General features: G+C 36.1%; 1 long non-coding RNA gene across 3 annotated transcripts in view; it reads left to right on the forward strand.

The window, feature by feature from the left end:
• LOC134810857 (uncharacterized) overlaps window positions 1-19,158 on the forward strand; it is a 117,145-nt gene that overhangs the window by 60,009 nt on the left and 37,978 nt on the right. For all 3 annotated transcript variants that reach the window (XR_010159507.1, XR_010159505.1, XR_010159506.1), the window contains one exon: window positions 195-308. This is a non-coding gene — a long non-coding RNA (uncharacterized LOC134810857). The remainder of the gene's footprint in view (window positions 1-194; window positions 309-19,158) is intronic.

Below are 19,158 nucleotides of genomic sequence, written 5' to 3' on the forward strand. Positions count from 1 at the left end.
ATTTCTATGCGCAAACTACCTTTGAGAGTATCAAAGATTTTTTTGGGGAAAGTGTTTCATGTACTTTTAAACAGATATAATTTTTTTCTGAGTACATTTGCTTTTTTTGCTGTTAAAATTAGGATTCATAAATGAAAAGGGATTTATAAACCTAATGTGAAAAGTAATACTTCATTTGTTCTTTTTTTATACAGTATTGCTGATTATACAATTTCCGATTGAAAATTGTTGTATAATACTCGGAGAAAAAATCACTTTTCTCTTGGGAGAGGTTTCAGTGAGATGTGACACTGGGGAGAATGCCTCAGGTATTGTGAATAATTGGATTGGTTTTTGTGAATAATTAGGTTGGTTTTCAAGAGAAACAGACACATGTCTGTGAAGATGCTGGGGCAAGAGTGTTCCTGAAGCCCATAGCAGCTAAAGTAAAAGTAGCCTCTGACCTGGGTCACTGGGGCCCAGGGCTTCTGATCCTTTCTTAGAAAATCTGCTAATAGGTCAATGTATATGAACAATATAGTGGCAATAAGAAATGTATAAGACCGGGTTCCAGCTTTAAAGTCGTTAGTGGCAGCATGCTATAGTACTAAGGTTTGATGCTTTTTTTGAACAAAACATTACGAGTAACCCTAATACATATAATAATAGAAATGCTGTGGTTGAAACTCAAGTAGAAAACCCAGAGCTAGAGGGGCAGGTATGTTTTTTTCTTTCTCTCCTTCCTTGTACTGGTCCCTGAGACACATCAGAATTCTAGTGTGCTATGAAACAGTTTGACAACTACTGGCATCATTTGGTTGGTGGGGGTAGACAGAAATTTCAGATATACAACCTTCCAGAAAACGACTTCTTGTATCAGCCATTCCTAAATATGTTATCTTTGGCCAGGAACATCACTGTTTTCAACCCTAAAATATGAGTAAAAATAATGTCGAATTTTTATGGTTGTTGTAAAGATTAAATTAATTAAATAAAAAATTATTAAAGAACTTTTTAGAAGAGATATTGATAGGGTAGTAAATAATTTTTTTTAACAACAGTTAATATTAGTGTGTAACCACAAGCAATTGATGTTGGAAGCCAGAGGCTTACTTAGAATCTGGGTATACTTGGCCTTAATTCTTTCATATTTTACACTATTTCTTGGTTATATGACATGTTCATTGCTTTAAGAAATTCTTACTTATGGAAAGCCCATTGATCAGAAACTGAGATAAATCTCTTGTATCCTAACAGTTTTATTTTTATTCTGCACTAACAATTGGGAAAATTATAAAATATTTTCTCTTTCTTTTCTTTTTTTTTTTACTATGCTTTAAGTTTTAGGGTACATGTGCACAATGTGCAGGTTAGTTACATATGTATACATGTGCCATGCTGGTGTGCTGCACCAATTAACTTGTCATTTAACATTAGGTATATTTCCTAATGCTATCACTCCCCCCTCCCCCCACCCCACAACAGGCCCCAGTGTGTGATGTTCCCCTTCCTGTGTCCAGGTGTTCTCATTGTTCAATTCCCCCCTATGAGTGAGCACATGCGGTGCTTGGTTTTTTGTCCTTGCGATAGTTTGCTGAGAATGATGGTTTCCAGCTTCATCCATGTCCCTACAAAGGACATGAACTCATCCTTTTTTATGGCTGCATAGTATTCCTTGGTGCATATGTGCCACATTTTCTTAATCCAGTCTATCATTGTTGGACATTTGGGTTGGTTCCAAGTCTTTGCTATTGTGAATAGTGTTGCAATAAACATACGTGTGCATGTGTCTTTATAGCAGCATGTTTTATAATCCTTTGGGTATACACCCAGTAATGGGATGGCTGGGTCAAATGGTATTTCTAGTTCTAGATCCTTGAGGAATCACCACACTGTCTCCCAAAATGGTTGAACTAGTTTACAGTCCCACCAACAGTGTAAAAGTGTTCCTATTTCTCCACATCCTCTCCAGCACCTGTTGTTTCCGGACTTTTTGATGATTGCCATTCTAACTGGTGTGAGATGGTATCTCATTGTGGTTTTGATTTGCATTTCTCTGATGGCCAGTGATGATGAGCATTTTTTCATGTGTCTTTTGGCTGCATAAATGTCTTCGTTTGGAAGTGTCTGTTCATATCCTTCGCCCACTTTTTGATGGGGTTCTTTGTTTTTTTCTTATAAATTTGTTTGAGTTCATTGTAGATTCTGGATATTAGCCCTTTGTCAGATGAGTAGATTGCAAAACTTTTCTCCCATTCTGTAGGTTGCCTGTTCACTCTGATGGTAGTTTCTTTTGCTGTGCAGAAGCTCTTTAGTTTAATTAGATCCCATTTGTCAATTTTGGCTTTTGTTGCCATTGCTTTTGTTGTTTTAGTCATGAAGTCCTTGCCCATGCCTCTATCCTGAATGGTATTGCCTAGGTTTTCTTCTAGGGTTTTTATGGTTTTAGGTCTAACATTTAAGTCTTCAATCCATCTTGAATTAATTTTCGTATAAGGTGTAAGGAAGGGATCCAGTTTCAGCTTTCTACATATGGCTATCCAGTTTTCCCAGCACCATTTATTAAATAGGGAATCCTTTCCCCATTTCTTGTTTTTGTCAGGTTTGTCAAATATCAGATGGTTGTAGATATGTGGTATTATTTCTGAGAGCTCTGTTCTGTTCCATTGGTCTATATCTCTGTTTTGATACCAGTACCATGCTGTTTTGGTACCAGTACCATGCTGTTTTGGTTACTATAGCCTTGTAGTATAGTTTGAAGTCAGGTAGCATGATGCCTCCAGCTTTGTTCTTTTGGCTTAGGATTGTCTTGGCAATGCGGGCCCTTTTTTGTTTCCATATGAGCTTTAAAGTAGTTTTTTCCAATTCTGTGAAGAAAGTCATTGGTAGCTTCATGGTGATGGCATTGAATCTATGAATTGCCTTGGGCAGTATGGCCATTTTCACGATATTGATTCTTCCTAACCATGAGCAAGGAATATTCTTCCATTTGTTTGTGTCCTCTTTTATTTTGTTGAGCAGTGGTTTGCAGTTCTTCTTGAAGAGGTCCTTCACATCCCTTGTAAGTTGTATTCCTAGGTATTTTATTCTCTTTGAAGCAATAGTGAATGGGAGTTCACTCATGATTTGGCTCTGTTTGTCTGTTATTGGTGTATAAGAATGCTTGTGATTTTTGCACATTGATTTTGTATCCTGAGCCTTTCCTGAAGTTGCTTATCAGCTTAAGGAGATTTTGGGTTGAGATGATGGGGTTTTCTAAATATGCAATCATGTCATCTGCAAGTAGGAACAATTTGACTTCCTCTTTTCCTAATTGAATACCTTTTATTTCTTTCTCCTGCCTGATTGCCCTGGCCAGAGCTTCCAACACTATGTTGAATAGGAGTGGTGAGAGAGGGCATCCCTGTCTTGTGCCAGTTTTCAAAGGGAATGCTTCCAGTTTTTGCCCATTCAGTATGATATTGGCTGTGGGTTTGTCATAAATAGCTCTTAGTATTTTGAGATACGTCCCATGAATACCTAATTTACTGAGAGTTTTTAGTATGAATGGCTGTAGAATATTGTCAAAGGCCTTTTCTGCATCTATTGATATAATCATGTGATTTTTTTCTTTGTTTCTGTTTATATGCTGGATTACATTTATTGATTTGCATATGTTGAACCAGCCTTGTATCCCAAGGATGAAGCCCACTTGATCATGGTGGATAAGCTTCTTAATGTGCTGCTGGATTCGGTTTGCCAGTATTGTATTGAGGATATTCTCATCAATGTTCATCAGGGATATTGGTCTAAAATTCTCTTTTTTTGTTGTGTCTCTGTCAGGCTTTGGTATCAGGATGATGCTGGCCTCATAAAATGAGTTAGGGAGGATTCCCTCTTTTTCTATTGATTGGAGTAGTTTCAGAAGGAATGGTACCAGCTCCTTCTTGTACCTCTGGTAGAATTTGGCTTTGAATCTGTCTGGTCCTGGACTTTTTTTGGTTGGTAAGCTATTAATTATAGCCTCACTTTCAGAGCCTGTTAGTGGTCTATTCAGGGATTCAACTTCTTCCTCTTTAGTCTTGGGAGGGTGTATGTGTCCAGGAATTTATCATTTTCTTCTAGATTTTCTAGTTCATTTGTGTAGAGGTGTTTATAGTATTCTCTGATGGTAGTTTGTATTTCTGTGGGATTGGTGGTGATATCCTCTTTATCATTTTTTTATTACATCTATTTGATTCTTCTCTCTTTTCTTATTAGTCTTGCTAGTGGTGTATCAATTTTGTTGATCTTTTCAAAAAACCAGCTCCGGGATTCCCTGATTTTTTGAAGGGTTTTTTGTGTCTCTATCTCCTTCTTTTCTGCTGTGATCTAGTTATTTCTTGCCTTCTGCCAGCTTTTTCTCCTGTTTCTCCTGCTTCTCTAGCTCTCTATGTTTGCTCCTGCTTCTCTAGTTCTTTTAATGGTGATGTTAGGGTGTCAATTTTAGATCTTTCCTGCTTTCTCTTGTGGGCATGTAGTGCTATAAATTTCCCTCTATACACTGCTTTAAATGTGTCCCAGAGATTCTGGTATGTTGTGTCTTTGTTCTCGTTGGTTTCAAAGAACATCTTTATTTCTGCCTTTATTTCGTTATGTACCCAGTAGTCATTCAGGAGCAGGTTGTTGAGTTTCCATGTAGTTGAGCGGTTTTGAGTGAGTTTCTTAATCCTGAGTTCTAGTTTGACTGCACTGTGGTCTGAGAGACAGTTTGTTTTAATTTCTGTTCTTTTACATTTGCTGAGGAGTGCTTTACTTCCAACTATTTGGTTAGTTTTGGAATAAGAGTGATGTGGTGCTCAGAAGAATGTGTATTCTGTTGATTTGGGGTGGAGAGCTCTGTAGATGTCTATTAGGTCCACTTGGTGCAGAGCTGAGTTCAATTACTGGATATCCTTGTTAACTTTCTGTCTCGTTGATCTGTCTAATGTTGACAGTGGGTTGTTAAAGTCTCCCATTATTATTGTATGGGAGTCTGTCTCTTTGCAGGTCTCTAAGGACTTGTTTTATGAATCTGGGTGCTTCTGTATTGGGTACATATATGTCTAGGATAGTTAGTTCTTCTTGTTGAATTGATCCCTTTACCATTATGTAATGGCCTTCTTTGTCTCTTTTGATCTTTGTTGGTTTAAAGTCTGTTTTATGAGAGACTAGGATTGCAACCCCTGCCTTTTTTTGTTTTCCATTTGCTTGGTAGATCTTCCTCCATCCCTTTATTTTGAGCCTATGTGTGTCTCTGCATGTGAGATGGGTTTCCTGAATACAGCACACTGATGGGTCTTGACTGTTTATCCAATTTGCCAGTCTGTGTCATTTAATTGGAGCATTTAGCCCATTTACATTTTTAATATTGTTTTGTGTGAATTTGATCCTGTCATTATGATGTTAGCTGGTTATTTTGCTCGTTAGTTCATGCAGTTTCTTCCTAGCATCGATGGTCTTTACATTTTGGCATGATTTTGCAGCGGCTGGTACCGGTTGTTCCTTTCCATGTTTAGCGCTTCCTTCAGGAGCTCTTTTAGGGCAGGCCTGGTGGTGACAAAATCTCTCAGCATTTGCTTGCCTGTAAAGAATTTTATTTCTCCTTCACTTATGAAGCTTAGTTTGGCTGGATATGAAATTCTGGGTTGAAAATTCTTTTCTTTAAGAATGTTGAATATTGGCCCCCACTCTCTTCTGGCTTGTAGAGTTTCTGCTGAGAGATCTGCTGTTAGTCTGATGGTATTCCCTTTGTGGGTAACCCGACCTTTCTCTCTGGCTGCCCTTAACATTTTTTCCTTCATTTCAACTTTGGTGAATCTGGCAATTATGTGTCTTGGAGTTGTTCTTCTCAAGGATTATCTTTGTGGCATTCTCTGTATTTCCTGAATTTGAATATTGGCCTGCCTTGCTAGATTGGGGAAGTTCTCCTGGATAACATCCTGCAGAGTGTTTTCCAACTTGGTTCCATTCTTCCCGTCACTTTCAGGTACACCAATCAGATGTAGATTTGGTCTTTTCACATAGTCCCATATTTCTTGGAGGCTTTGTTCATTTCTTTGTATTCTTTTTTTCCTAAACTTCTCTTCTTGCTTCATTTCATTCATGTGATCTTCCATCACTGATACCCTTTCTTCCAGCTGATGGAATCAAGTACTGAGGCTTGTGCTTTCATCATGTAGTTCTCTTGCCTTGCTTTTCACCTCCATCAGGTCCTTTCAGGAGTTCTCTGCATTGGTTATTCTAGTTAACCATTTGTCTATTTTTTTTCAAGGTTTTTAACTTCTTTGCCATGGGTTCAGACTTCGTCCTTTAGCTCAGATTAGTTTGATCATCTGAAGCCTTCTTCTCTCAACTCATCGAAGTCATTCTCCATCCAGCTTTGTTCCATTGCTGGTGAGGAGCTGCATTCCTTTGGAGGAGGAGAGGCACTCTGATTTTTAGTTTCCAATTTTTCTGCTCTGTTTTTTCCCCATCTTTGTGGTTTTATCTACCTTTGGTCTTTGATGATGGTGACATACAGATGGGGTTTTGGTGTGGATGTCCTTTCTGTTTGTTAGTTTTCCTTCTAACTGTCAGGACCCTCAGCTGCAGGTCTCTTGGAGTTTGCTGGAGGTCCACTCCAGACCCTGTTTGCACGGAGGCTGCAGAACAGTGGATATTGGTGAACAGCAAATGTTGCTGCCTGATCGTTCCTCTGGAAGTTTTGTCTCAGAGGAGTACCTGGCCGTGTGAGGTGTCAGTCTGCTCCTACTGGGGGGTTCCTCCCAGTTAGGCTACTCGGGGGTCAGGGACCCACTTGAGGAGGCAGTCTGTCCATTCTCAGATCTCCAGCTGCATGCTGGGAGAACCACTACTCTCTTCAAAGCTGTCAGAGAGGGACATTTATATCTGCAGAGGTTTCTGCTGCCTTTTGTTTGGCAATGCCCTGTCCCCAGAGGTGGAATCTACAGAGGCAGGCAGGCCTCCTTGAGCTGCTGTGGGCTCCACCCAGTTCGAGCTTCCCAGCCACTTTGTTAACCTACTTAAGCCTTGGCAATGGCGGGCACCCCTCCCCCAGCCTCACTGCCACCTTGCAGTTTGATCTCAGACTGCTGTGCTTGCAATGAGCCAGGCACTGTGGGCATAGGACCCTCTGAGCTATGCATGGGATATAATCTCCTGGTGTGTCACTTGCCAGGACTGTTGGAAAAGCGCAGTATTCGGGTGGGAGTGACCCAATTTTCCAGGTGCTGTCCATCACCACTTCCCTTGGCTAGGAAAGGGAATTCCCTGACCCCTTTTGCTTCCTGGATGAGGTGATGGCTTACCCTGCTTCGCCTCATGCTCAGTGGGCTGCACCCACTGTCCTGCTGTCTGACAAGCCCGAGTGAGATGTACCCAGTACCTCAGTTGGAAATGCAGAAATCACTCATCTTCTGCGTCGCTCATGCTGGGATCTGTAGACTGGAGCTGTTCCTATTCGGCCATCTTGGAACCCAGAGCCCCAGGAAATTTTTTTATTTTCTGGATTCAGGTGAATAATGACAAGACCCCACAATTTGAAAAGACGATTACTGTTGTTCCTTGCACCAACTTTTTTCACCCATGAATTATTCTTGACCTCGACTAAAAGGGCATAATGCATTCAATAAGAATGCTTTTTAATGAATGCCAGGTGCCCAGCACTATGATGGACATCATGGCACACACCAAAAAAGTGCAAAAGAAAATCTTATTTATTCTGAAATTAAAAGTATATAGGAATGGAGGACATACATGTGTGAAATAATTTGATAAGACATGTCTGTGATTCTCAACCATGTTATTTACTCTACATAAAAATACATATTTCTGCACCTCCCATTTTACCTCTCCACTTTATCCTTATTTAACTTTAAACTAGATTTTCAACTTTAGGCTTGAAACATCATTTTTTCTGGAAGACCTTATCTAGTTCCTCAGGGTAGATGTTACAACAGTATGTTAAAATACCTCTCTGAATTTTTATATTTTTTTATTTTTGCAATTTTTTCAATGTCCATCTTCTGGTATGAGTGTATTCTACACAGCGACAGGGACTGTATTGACCTTTGGAATACACCAGTGAATAGCACTTGTCATTAGTGAGTACATGAAGGATTAAGAGATCATTTATGCCATTCCCCTTATTTAAGGGAGTCAACAAAAGTTAAATGATGTGTTGCACAGACAGGTGTAACAGACCCACCACTACAATCACAGCTACAGACCTTCTCCAGCTGTCCTTTCCACTCCAACATGATGCTTCCCCTGCATTATACAAGAGGATATACGACAGAATGAGCAAAGGAGGATGTTTTCCAGGGGAGAAAAGAGTGAATAGGCAGGACTTATTTGGGAATGGTGGGAGATCTGTGCTCTTTTTTAAAGCACTCAACATTTACACCAACAGATTAGCAAAGTACATTAAGTATAGTATGAAATGTACCAGTCATTTCCCACTAACATCTTCAATCAGAGTGTTCACAATCTTCCTTTAATACTTAAATCAGACTCCATTTTTCATGGGAACACAATCTTGTTTCCCATTTATAAACAATTTTTTTCTCTAGACCTTGTGTTAAAATGATCCAAAAATTTCTCCATTACATATTTTTAAGCTCATTTAATACTTACATTTTATTCTACTTAAGAATAAAGAAACATATATTTGGTCAGATTTTTCTGGAAAAAATCAAGTTCTGTTTTAGAAAACAGACTTAATATATGTGAAAATTTAGATCATTTAAAAGTTGGAAATAACTAGAAGTTAATAAAGAGAAAAATATGTGTTAAAATATTGCAACTTCAAAGCAAACAGAAATTTTAGTTTTTCTTCTCAGCAGATCTGAATATTGCAAAAATATTTCAAGTTTGTAGAAATAATTAAAACATTCAAAAAGAAGTAACACAAATATTAATATCAGTTAATGAAGAGAATTTCAAAGAACTTCAAGGAAAAATTTCAAGAGCATACAATTTATGTAAATCATTGTCTTCTAAATACAGAAACAGTGTGTGAATATCCTAAAACATTGTGAAAAGAAGTTATCTAAAAAGCAATTTGGAGGAAAGAGACTATTCCAATGAACATTTTGCAAACTGGGGAGATGCAACCTTCTGTGTAAAATAAAGATGTGTTCCAAAGGACAAATGAAGGGTTTGGCTTTTATAGAGAAAGTTCCCACTCAGATTCCAAATTAGGTCCTTTTAAGCAAATAAAGGGTCCAGATTTACTTAATTCTGGTTGTTCAGCACAGTTGGGTTCTGATTGGAGGATGCAGGCCACAGCCTATCTGTTGGTTTAGGTGACGTAAACAGGAATAGTAAGGTATAAAATTCTCAAAGTTAGGCAAGTGTGTGGATTTTCTGGTAACTCAGAGTAATGTGTGACCTCTATTTAGCAAATGGCCATTGGCTTCTTTTTAAAGTTATGCCCAGTTAGCCACCCAGGCTTTCTCATGAAGGATGGGTTCTTTCCAGTTCTCTGCTTTCAGGGACTCTCCATATCTTGCATAACTTTTCTTTTTGCTTGTTTTCTTTCTTCTCTTCTCAAAAACCTTTCATTAATGGCAATGCTTCATCCCTTAGGAAGAATGTCACATCACCGAGCACAGAAATTTCAGGCAGGAAGAGATTTGGAATTTTAAATCATCAACAAGGAAATTTACATAACAGGAGAAGGAAGAAATTTAAGAGTCTAGTACTAAAAAGCTTCTCCTTCTAAACCCATAAAACGTTCACACCTATTTGCTATTTTGACCCAGAAGGGCTAAAAGAAACTAAATAAAACAACTCTACATATGGAGTTAATCTAACAAAGTAATACATATCTATTCTGAGTTTTCAAGATAACCTTTTAGGTGATTTGATTTTCTGTTGGATAAATAAAACAAGCATGCTCCAATGTCACACAACACACAAAAGTGAATAAAAGGGAAAGTTAACATAGGCTGGAGATGAGTACTGGTGAGCGCTCTTGACAAGAGAAGCTCTTGATGAATTTTAATGTATGGATGGCACATTTTATTATTTTATGATGTCACTTAGACAAAAAATTAAAGCAGAATGGAGAGCTGAATTTGTGCTTGTTATGATGGAAATCAGAGAGATATGTTGGGGTGTAACTGTATATCATGAGAAGATTGCAATTATAGATGATGCAATGAAAGATGAAGCCGAAGCATGATTGCTACATCTAACCTGAAGTGCATGATGACAATGCTAATTTTGTGGCTTCAAACATAATAAAAACCAGTGCATCCCTCACCTGCATGTTTACTCAGAAATCATTTAGTGAAGGCTTACCATACTCAAAGCACTATAAAAATCTTCCTAGGAGAAACAGATATGGCACCAAGGGACAGTGACTGATTTCAGATTCATGATATATTAGCTGCACCCTGGTTAGCATTATTCACTCTCCACAACCAGGAAATGTAGTTTGACAGTGGCCTTTCTGTTCAGTTTATTTATGCTTTCTCATGTTCAATTTTTATTTTAATCAGTACAATTTTTTAAAGAAGCCTAACCAAAACTAAGAAAGAAGGGTATGGCTTTTTAGAAAGCAAAGACAAATAGCATGTTAGGAATTAAAATGTCCATGTAGAATTTACTGATATATAAATCACTGTATTAGCCAAGATTCTTTTCATTGCAAATGACAAACCTTTGAATACATTTACTTTAGACCAAATGGAAAGTTTACTTGTCTGTAGGGTCCACAGGAATGGTTAAATAATATGAGCAGGGAAACCATGATAAAAAGAAATTTTGTGGCCAGGCGTGGTGGCTCATGCCTGGAATCCCAGCACTTTGGGAGGCCAAGGTGGGCAGATCACAAGGTCAGGAGATCGAGATCATCCTGGCAAACATGGTGAAACCCCATCTCTACTAAAAATACAAACTACAAAAGAAATTAGCCGGGAATGGTGGTGGGTGCCTGTAGTCCCAGGTACTTGGGAGGCTGAGGCAGGAGAATGGCATGAACCCAAGAGGCAGAGCTCGCAGTGAGCTGAGATCGTGCCATTGCATTCTAGCCTGGGCGACTGAGTGAGACTCCATCTCCAAAAAAAAAAGAAAGAAAGAAATTTTGTAAGGATTTGAACTGTGGACTCAAATGCCAACAATGCTGTCTGTATCTCTCTTTGATTGGTTTCTGTCAGAATACCAGCTCAATTTTTATCACACTCAGTATATTTATATTGTGGAAAATATAAACATTTATTGTTCACAATTTTATAGTCTATGACTTGAACAACCAAATAGATTTCTTCATTGGCCTCATGGATACTACACTTGCTAAAATAATCCCCTCTAGTAAATGTCATGGGCCACTTAGTGTATCGCAAAAATTCTCCAATAATAAAATACATAAATAAAAGTAATATTTTGGTTGTCATCTTAGTCCATTTGCACTGCCATACCAAAATACCATGGACTAGGTGACTTATAAACAAGTTTAAAAACTCAAAATAAGTGACCAGATTTTTTTCTCTTAGACCAATGACTTGCAACCAAGTAAGAATGCAGTGTCTTTCACTGGAGCCTCTTGGTTGGAGCTGAGGGAGAAGCATTTTCTTAAAGAAGGGGTTGGAAGTGTTAAAAATAAAAACAACCTACTAGATTATGTGTTTGCAGAACAATATTCACCATGTTATTCAGTTCCTCTCATAAAAAGATTCAAATGATAAATGCTCATAATTTAAAACTGAAAAAGGACTTTTTTCCCCAAAGCTATTTTTATTGGGCAATAAAATGACAGAGCCCATTATTTTTCCTATTTTTGCTGTTGCTACCAAAAGCTTCAGAATTAAATCATAATATAACATCAATAACCAACTTGCATCAGGTTTATGGAAACCATTTCCACTATTTTCTATAAGGTTTTTAAATTTTTCTAATTTTTAAATTATTTCTGTGCCTTAAAAATGCTTTTGGATTACTTTCAGAAACAGATGAAGAAAAATAAGCAAGTAATTGACAAAGAACTCACAACAATGGCCTCATGGGTACTACACTTGCTAAAATAATCCCCTCTAGTAAATGTCATGGGCCACTTAGTGTATGGCAAAAATTCTCCAATAATAAAATACATAAATAAAAAGAATATTTTGGTTGTCATCTTAGTCCATTTGGACTTCCATACCAAAATACCATGGACTAGGTGACTTATAAACAACATAAATTTATTTCTCACAGTTCATGATTTAAAATACAAATGTCATTAGGTTGTAAACACAGTAGAATACCTTCAACCACTCAAGCTTAATTGGTATGTTCCATCTCACAGACAACATGCTTAAATATATTATTTAATATTAATTATTGCAGACTGGTTTAAAATATAAAATCTTCAAGAAATACTTTAATTTCCCTTGGTGATGGAAAGTCTATCCCTCTGAAATATAACACCTTGCAATTTCCTGTCTCTCTACACAATGCAGCTGTGCGGATTTTTGAGAAAGTGACAAGAAATGTCTTCTTGCCCTTGTTGACAGGGTTTTATGGTGATTGAATAATATTTTCAGTTTAAATATGTAAAACACATATTACTTCAGTAAAATGCTTAGTACTTGAAACCTACCAGAAAAAAATGAAGGTAATGTAAATCAGTGCATAGCAGTTTGAGTTGAATTGTGATTTAAATCCTCCTGCTCTCTTATAGAGGAAAAACTGTGTAGACAGTAGTTTTATATGGACCTCATCCCAGTTTCACCATGTCTGATAACAAAACTAATGCAAAGATGCTTCTAGTCATAGGCTTGTGTCCTCTAAAAATAAGAAAAGTTAATTGTGACTGTTCATCTTTCCAAGACACCCCACTCCTATGCTTCTGATATGGGTAAATATTTGTAAGAGTATTAGCAACAAAACATGAATAAGCCCCACCTCCACTCTCAAAGGTCTAAAGCTGGAAAGGAGTAGTGAAATTGAAAAGAGACTAAAATCTATTAAACATTTACTATAAACAAAACACTGTGTTAAGTGTTTGGATTATATATAATTCCTGAGTTTATAGAGACTGATTCTTGTAAAGAACATCATTATTTAAATTTAAAAATAAGTATAATAAATGTATAAATAAGAAATAAATATTATTATAAGTTTTTCTATCTGGGGCCAGTGAACTAAAGCTCATAAACAATCTCATCTACAACCCATTTTCATGTAGACCACAAACTAAGAATGGTTTATTAAATTTTTAAGAATTGCATTAAATGGTTATATGGGTACCTGCATAATATATTTGATTTTGCCTATTGGCTCACAAAGGCTAAAATACGTTCTATCTGGCCCTTTACAAAAATAGTTTATAGATCCTATTCTATAGAGATTTGACCTAGTCAGAATAGTAAATATTATAGATGAATGACAAATTAAGAATATAAATAAAACATTTTATTAATATATTTTTATCAGTAATTTCATAGAAAAGTATACACTCAGAATTAATGTGAAAATAGATTACTTAGTTATTTGGCATATGCAACTAAGTGGAAGGCCATATAGTATGCTGGATTCTTGTCGTGCGTGACATGGGGTCTTGGATATTAGGCTTTTTGACATATATCTATTGCAGAAGCAATTTTTATGGAAATGAAGTATATTAGTCTGTGCTCACACTGTTATAAAGAAATACCTGAGACTGGGTAATTGATCAAGAAAATAGGTTTAATTAGTTCACAGTTCTGCAGGCTATACAGGAAGCATGGCAGCATCTTCAGGGCGGTGGGACTCTGGGCCTGGCCCACAAAACCATTCTTTCCTCCTAGGCCTCTGGGCCTATGATGGAAGGGGTTGCCAAAAAGTTCTCTGAAATGCCTTTGAAACTTTCCCCCCATTGTCTTGGCTACTATAATTGGGTTCCTCTTTACTTATGCCAATTTCTGCAGGCTGCTTGAATTCCTTCTTGAAAAATCGGCTTTTATTTGCTACCATATGGCCAGGTTGCAAATTTTTCAAACTTTTATGTTCTGCTTCTCTTTTAAATATAAGTTCCAGTTTCAGATCATTTCTTTACTTCTGCATATGATCATAGGCTGTTAAAGGCAGCTAAGGCAAACCTTGATTGCTCTGTAAATTAGAAATATCTTCTGCCAGGTATCCTAAATTATTAATCTCAAGTTGTAAGTTTCACAGATCTCTAGAGCAGGGTACATTACTTCCAAGATTTTGCTAAAGAATAACAAAAGTGATGTTTGTTCCAGTTTCCAGTAAGTTCTTCATCTCCATCTGAGACCCCCTCAGCCTGGACTTCATTGTTCATATCACTATCAGTATTTTTGTCATAACAATTGAACAAGTCCTAGGAATTCCCAAGCTTTCTCTCATCTTCCTGCCTTTTTCTGAGCCCTTCACACACTATCAACCTCTGCCCACTAACCAGTTCCAAAGTCACTTTCACATTTTTACATATCTTTATAATTATGACCCACTCCTGATACTAATGTTCTGTATTAATCTGTATAAAAAATACCTGAAATAGGGTAATTTAAATAAAAGAGGTTTAATTGGTGCATGGTTCCACAGGTTATACAGGAAGCATGGCAGCATCTGTTTCTAGGGAGGCATCAGGGAGTTTTTACTTATAGCAGAAGGCAAAGCTAAAGCAGGCATTTACACATGGCTGGAGCAGGAGAAAGAGAGAGTGGGGAGGGGCCACATACTTTAAAAAAAAAAAGATCTTATGAGAACTGACTCACTATACAGTACCAAGGGGGAATGGTGCTAAACCATTCAGGAAAACTGCTCCCATGATCCAATCATCTACCACTAAGCCCCACCTCCAGCATTGGGATTCCAACTCAGCATGAGATTTGGGCAGGAACACATATCCAAACCATATCATAGAGTTTTTCATAGAAAGCATCCCTGTAGCATGGGATGAAGTTCAATTTAAAAAAAAAAGGTTGAAATTATTGTAGGAAGCAAAATAACTTACTTACTGTCTTATTAGAGAATCAGCAAAGCTCACAATGTCCTTGGAGGTTGGAATAGGAGACTGAGTTTTTGGATAGGCCTGCTGAAACATGACAGCAGGAGTGGTGGAGGAAGAACAGAGGTCTCTAGGTTTGCAATGAAAGAGATGTTTTGCTTTCTCTATATATCTTCTGATATAAAATAAAAATTTTGTCAGTGTAAAAAGAATCATATTATTAAGACTATCAATCACTAAAATAACAAAGAACAAAATCAACTATTGTGATATCACTGATGATGTTTGGGAAAGTTTGTGTTTCTCTTTCACTTTTGAAGATAACTTGATGAGTATGGAATTGTAGGTTGATGTTTGCTTTTACCTCTCAGTAAATTCATTTACTTTGAATATTTTCCTTCTCTCTAGTCTTACTCACATGATTTCTGAGCAGAAGTCAAATGCAGTTATTATATTTACATCACTATAGATAACATGTGTTTTATTCCTCTGTGTCCTTTCAGAATTGTCCTAAATCTCTGATTTTTCCTTAATTTGAAAATGATATGCTGAGGTGAACTTTTTTAGCATTAATCCTGGTTGGTGTTCTTTGAGCTTCTTAGATCTGTAGTTTGGTGTCTGACATTAATTTAGGAAAATTCTGTCATCATTATTTCAAATTTTTTTTCTGCTTTTTTTCTCTCATGTCTGTCTGGAATTCCCATTATGCATATTTACAATTTCTGTAGTTGTCCCACTGATTTTGGATAATATATTCTGTTTTTTTTTCAACCTTTGTTCCCTTTGCTTTTCAGTTTTGGAGGTTTCTATTGACAAATCTTCAACTCAGAGAGTCTTTCCCCAACTGTGTCCAGTCTAGTATTAAGCCCATCAGGGACATTCACAGTGTTTGTATCTCTAGTATTTCTCATTGGTTCTTTCTTGGGATTTCAATCTCTCTGCTTATATTTCCCATCTGTTCTTGCATACTATCTGCTTTATCCATCAGATCCCTTAATATATTAAACATAGTTCTTTTAGATTTCCTATCTGATAATTCTAAAATCCAGGCCATCTAGTTCTGGTGTTAGCTCTTTCTCTTTAAAGTGTTTTGTGTCTGGGAGTATGCCTTATAATTTTTCTTGATAGCTGGACATGATGTAGTGTATTAAGTAAACCACAGTAAATAGTTCTTTAGTATTGTGACAGTAAGGTTTTAGGAGATGAAACATTTTCTGTAGTTCTACAATTAGATCTCAGTCTTATAGTGAGCCTGTGCTTCTGGACTGTAAGCCTTACAACTTTTTCCGTTTTTTTTTCTCCCATCTTAGGTGAGGCAAGATGGTTAGAGTGGGCTGAAGTTTGGTATTTCCATTCTCCCTCATGACAAGGTAGAGCAGCCTGGAGTTGAGTATTTTATTCCCCCAGTTTAGTTAGCCTTTGATAAAACTGCAGTAGGTTAGTATCTGGTTAACTAATTTATCCTGACAAGAGATTAAAACAACAACAACAACAACAGAGTGTTCTAGTATATTTCAAAATGGTCTCTTTTTTTTCTTCCCCTGCTGGAAGCATGAGGAAATTTTTCTGCTATATTTACTGTGGCTAAGCTCCTGGAGGTAAAACTTAGAAAAGGGTGGTGTCTGTTCTGACTAGGTCACCTTGGATGTATTAACAGAGACATGTTCACACCTAGTGTCCAGCGAGTTATCAATCATAGTTCAGGGTTTCCTACCTTGACACTGGTTCCCATTAAGGCCTCTGTTCTAATATGTGGTGATTCTCTGTATTTGCCTGCTTGTGTCTTCTATTCTGGGCACAGTGGTTTGGTCTGTGGATCTAAGAAGAGTTGTTATTTATTTATTTTTTTGTTTGTTCAGTTTTTTACTTTGTTTTTACAACATAGTGGTGGCTTCCAAGCTTTTTAAATGTAGAATTGGACACCAGAAGTCCCATATTCTTTTCAAGTGCCCATGTAATAGATATCCAATTGAGCCATATTCTTATCATAGCACAAACTTTAATACATTTAAGGAATTGCAATCTTGCAGAATAATGTATATTGTAACAACAGTGGAATCTAACTAGAAATGAATAATAGAAGATTACAGAAAAATCTGAAGTACTTGGAAGCAGAACAGCACATCCTAAATAATCCATGAGTTTAAAAGGAAGCTTCCAAGGAAATCTAAAATCACACTGAACTGAATGAAAATGAAAATACAAATTATAAATTGTGAGATAGAGCTAAAACAGTGTTGAGAGAGAAATTTATAGCATTGAGTACATCTTTAATGAAAGAGAAAATGTATTCAATCAATTATCCAAGCTCCCATCTCAAGATCCTAGGGAAAAATAAACCACATGACACAGAACAAAAATAAAAAAGTTAAGAGAGAAAATTAAGAAAACATAAATACTAAAACAATAAAGAAACATGATGAAAAAATCTGATACAAATATCACTAAAACTTCCAAACCTCTAGAAAAACATAATAAAAAAGAGAGAAGACACAATATCAGAAATTAAAGAGAGGATATCACTACTGGCTCTATAGGCATCAAAAGAATAATACTAAGGATAGTAATGAACACATAAATACAAAAACTTAGTCAAAATAGATACCTACATTACACCTACTATGATGTAGATTATTTCAACAGGGCTATGATTATTAAGAAAATTGAATTTATAATTTTGAATTTTTAAAGAAGTATCCAGACCAAGTTGGATTTGCTGGAAAATTCTATCAAACATTTAAAGAATTAACAATGTTACACAATTTCTACTAGAAAATAGAAGACTAAACACTTCACAATTTTAGGAATTTAATATTACTCTGATACCAACATCAGACAAAGACAGTACAAAGATAGAAAACACATATCAGTATGCCTTATAAGAATGGACTCAACAGTCTCTCACAAAATATTACTAAATGGAATTAGTAATATATAAAAAGACATTCACCATGAACAAGCAGGGATTTTTCCATGAATGTAAGCTTAGTTCCATATTTGAAAATCAATCAATATAATCCATAGTATAAACCAAAAAAGAGAAATTACATTACCATAAGAAATAATGTAGAAAAAAATTGACAAATTTAACACAAATTTGTGATAACTCTCAGAAAATAGAAATTGAGGGGAGCTACCTTAACATGATGAACAGTATCTACAGAAAGCCTGGAGCTTATGTTATGCTTGATGATATAACACTGTTTTTCCCCTAAGATATGGAATGTAGCAAGGATGTCTACTGTGAAATTCTTATTCATAATAGTGTTGGACAATCAATACAAAAGATAAGGAAATAAAAGTCTTACAGATGGGAAAAAAAGAAACAAAACTGTTCTCAATTTCAGATGGCATGTGTTTCTAGGAAGAAAATCTCAAGGAATATACAAATATAAATTATAGAACTAATATCTTATCTCCTGCAACCTTCAGTAAAGTCACCAGATATAAGATAAACATTTAGACATCATATTTAAATATATTAGCAATAAATACATGACATCAGTATTTAAAATGTGATATTACTTACAATCACTAAACAAAATTTGAAATAACTATAAATCTAACAAACCATGTACAGGGCTTGTATGCAGATAAATACAAAATACTGATGAAGCAAGCAAGGAAGAACTACATAAATGGAAAGATATATGTGTTTAGAGATTGAAGGAATCAACATATTGAAGATGTAAATTCTCCCTCAAGTTAACATACTGATTTAGCACAGTTCTCATCAAAATCCCAGCAATACTTTTTGACATATAGGTAATATTATTGTAAAATATATCTGTATAAGACAAAATATTAGAACAGCTGAAACAATTTTGGTGTGTAAAAATAAAGTGGGAGGGATCAGTCTATCTGGTGTTAAGACTGATTAGATAGTTGTAGTATCCAAGGCTGCATGAAATTTTTGAAGAGAGAGACACACAGATCAAGAGAAAGGATAGAAAACCAGAAATAGACTTATGCAAATTCTGCTCAAGTGATTTTTTTTTTTTGCAAAAGTGAAAAGGAATTCAAAGGAAAAAAGATAACATTTTAAACAGATAGTGTAGGGGTGATTGGACATTCATGATGAAATAAATAAAATAATTAATTTTTAGAAATTTTGCCTCACATTTTATACAGAATTAAAACAAAATGTATCATAGACTTAAATGTAAAATGTAACATTATAACATTTTAGATAAAAATTCATCTTCATGATATGAGATTAGGTGATGAGTTTTTAAATTTGACAA

Source organism: Pan troglodytes, chromosome 7 (genome assembly GCF_028858775.2).
Source record: "Pan troglodytes isolate AG18354 chromosome 7, NHGRI_mPanTro3-v2.0_pri, whole genome shotgun sequence".
Taxonomy (NCBI): Eukaryota; Metazoa; Chordata; class Mammalia; order Primates; family Hominidae; genus Pan; species Pan troglodytes.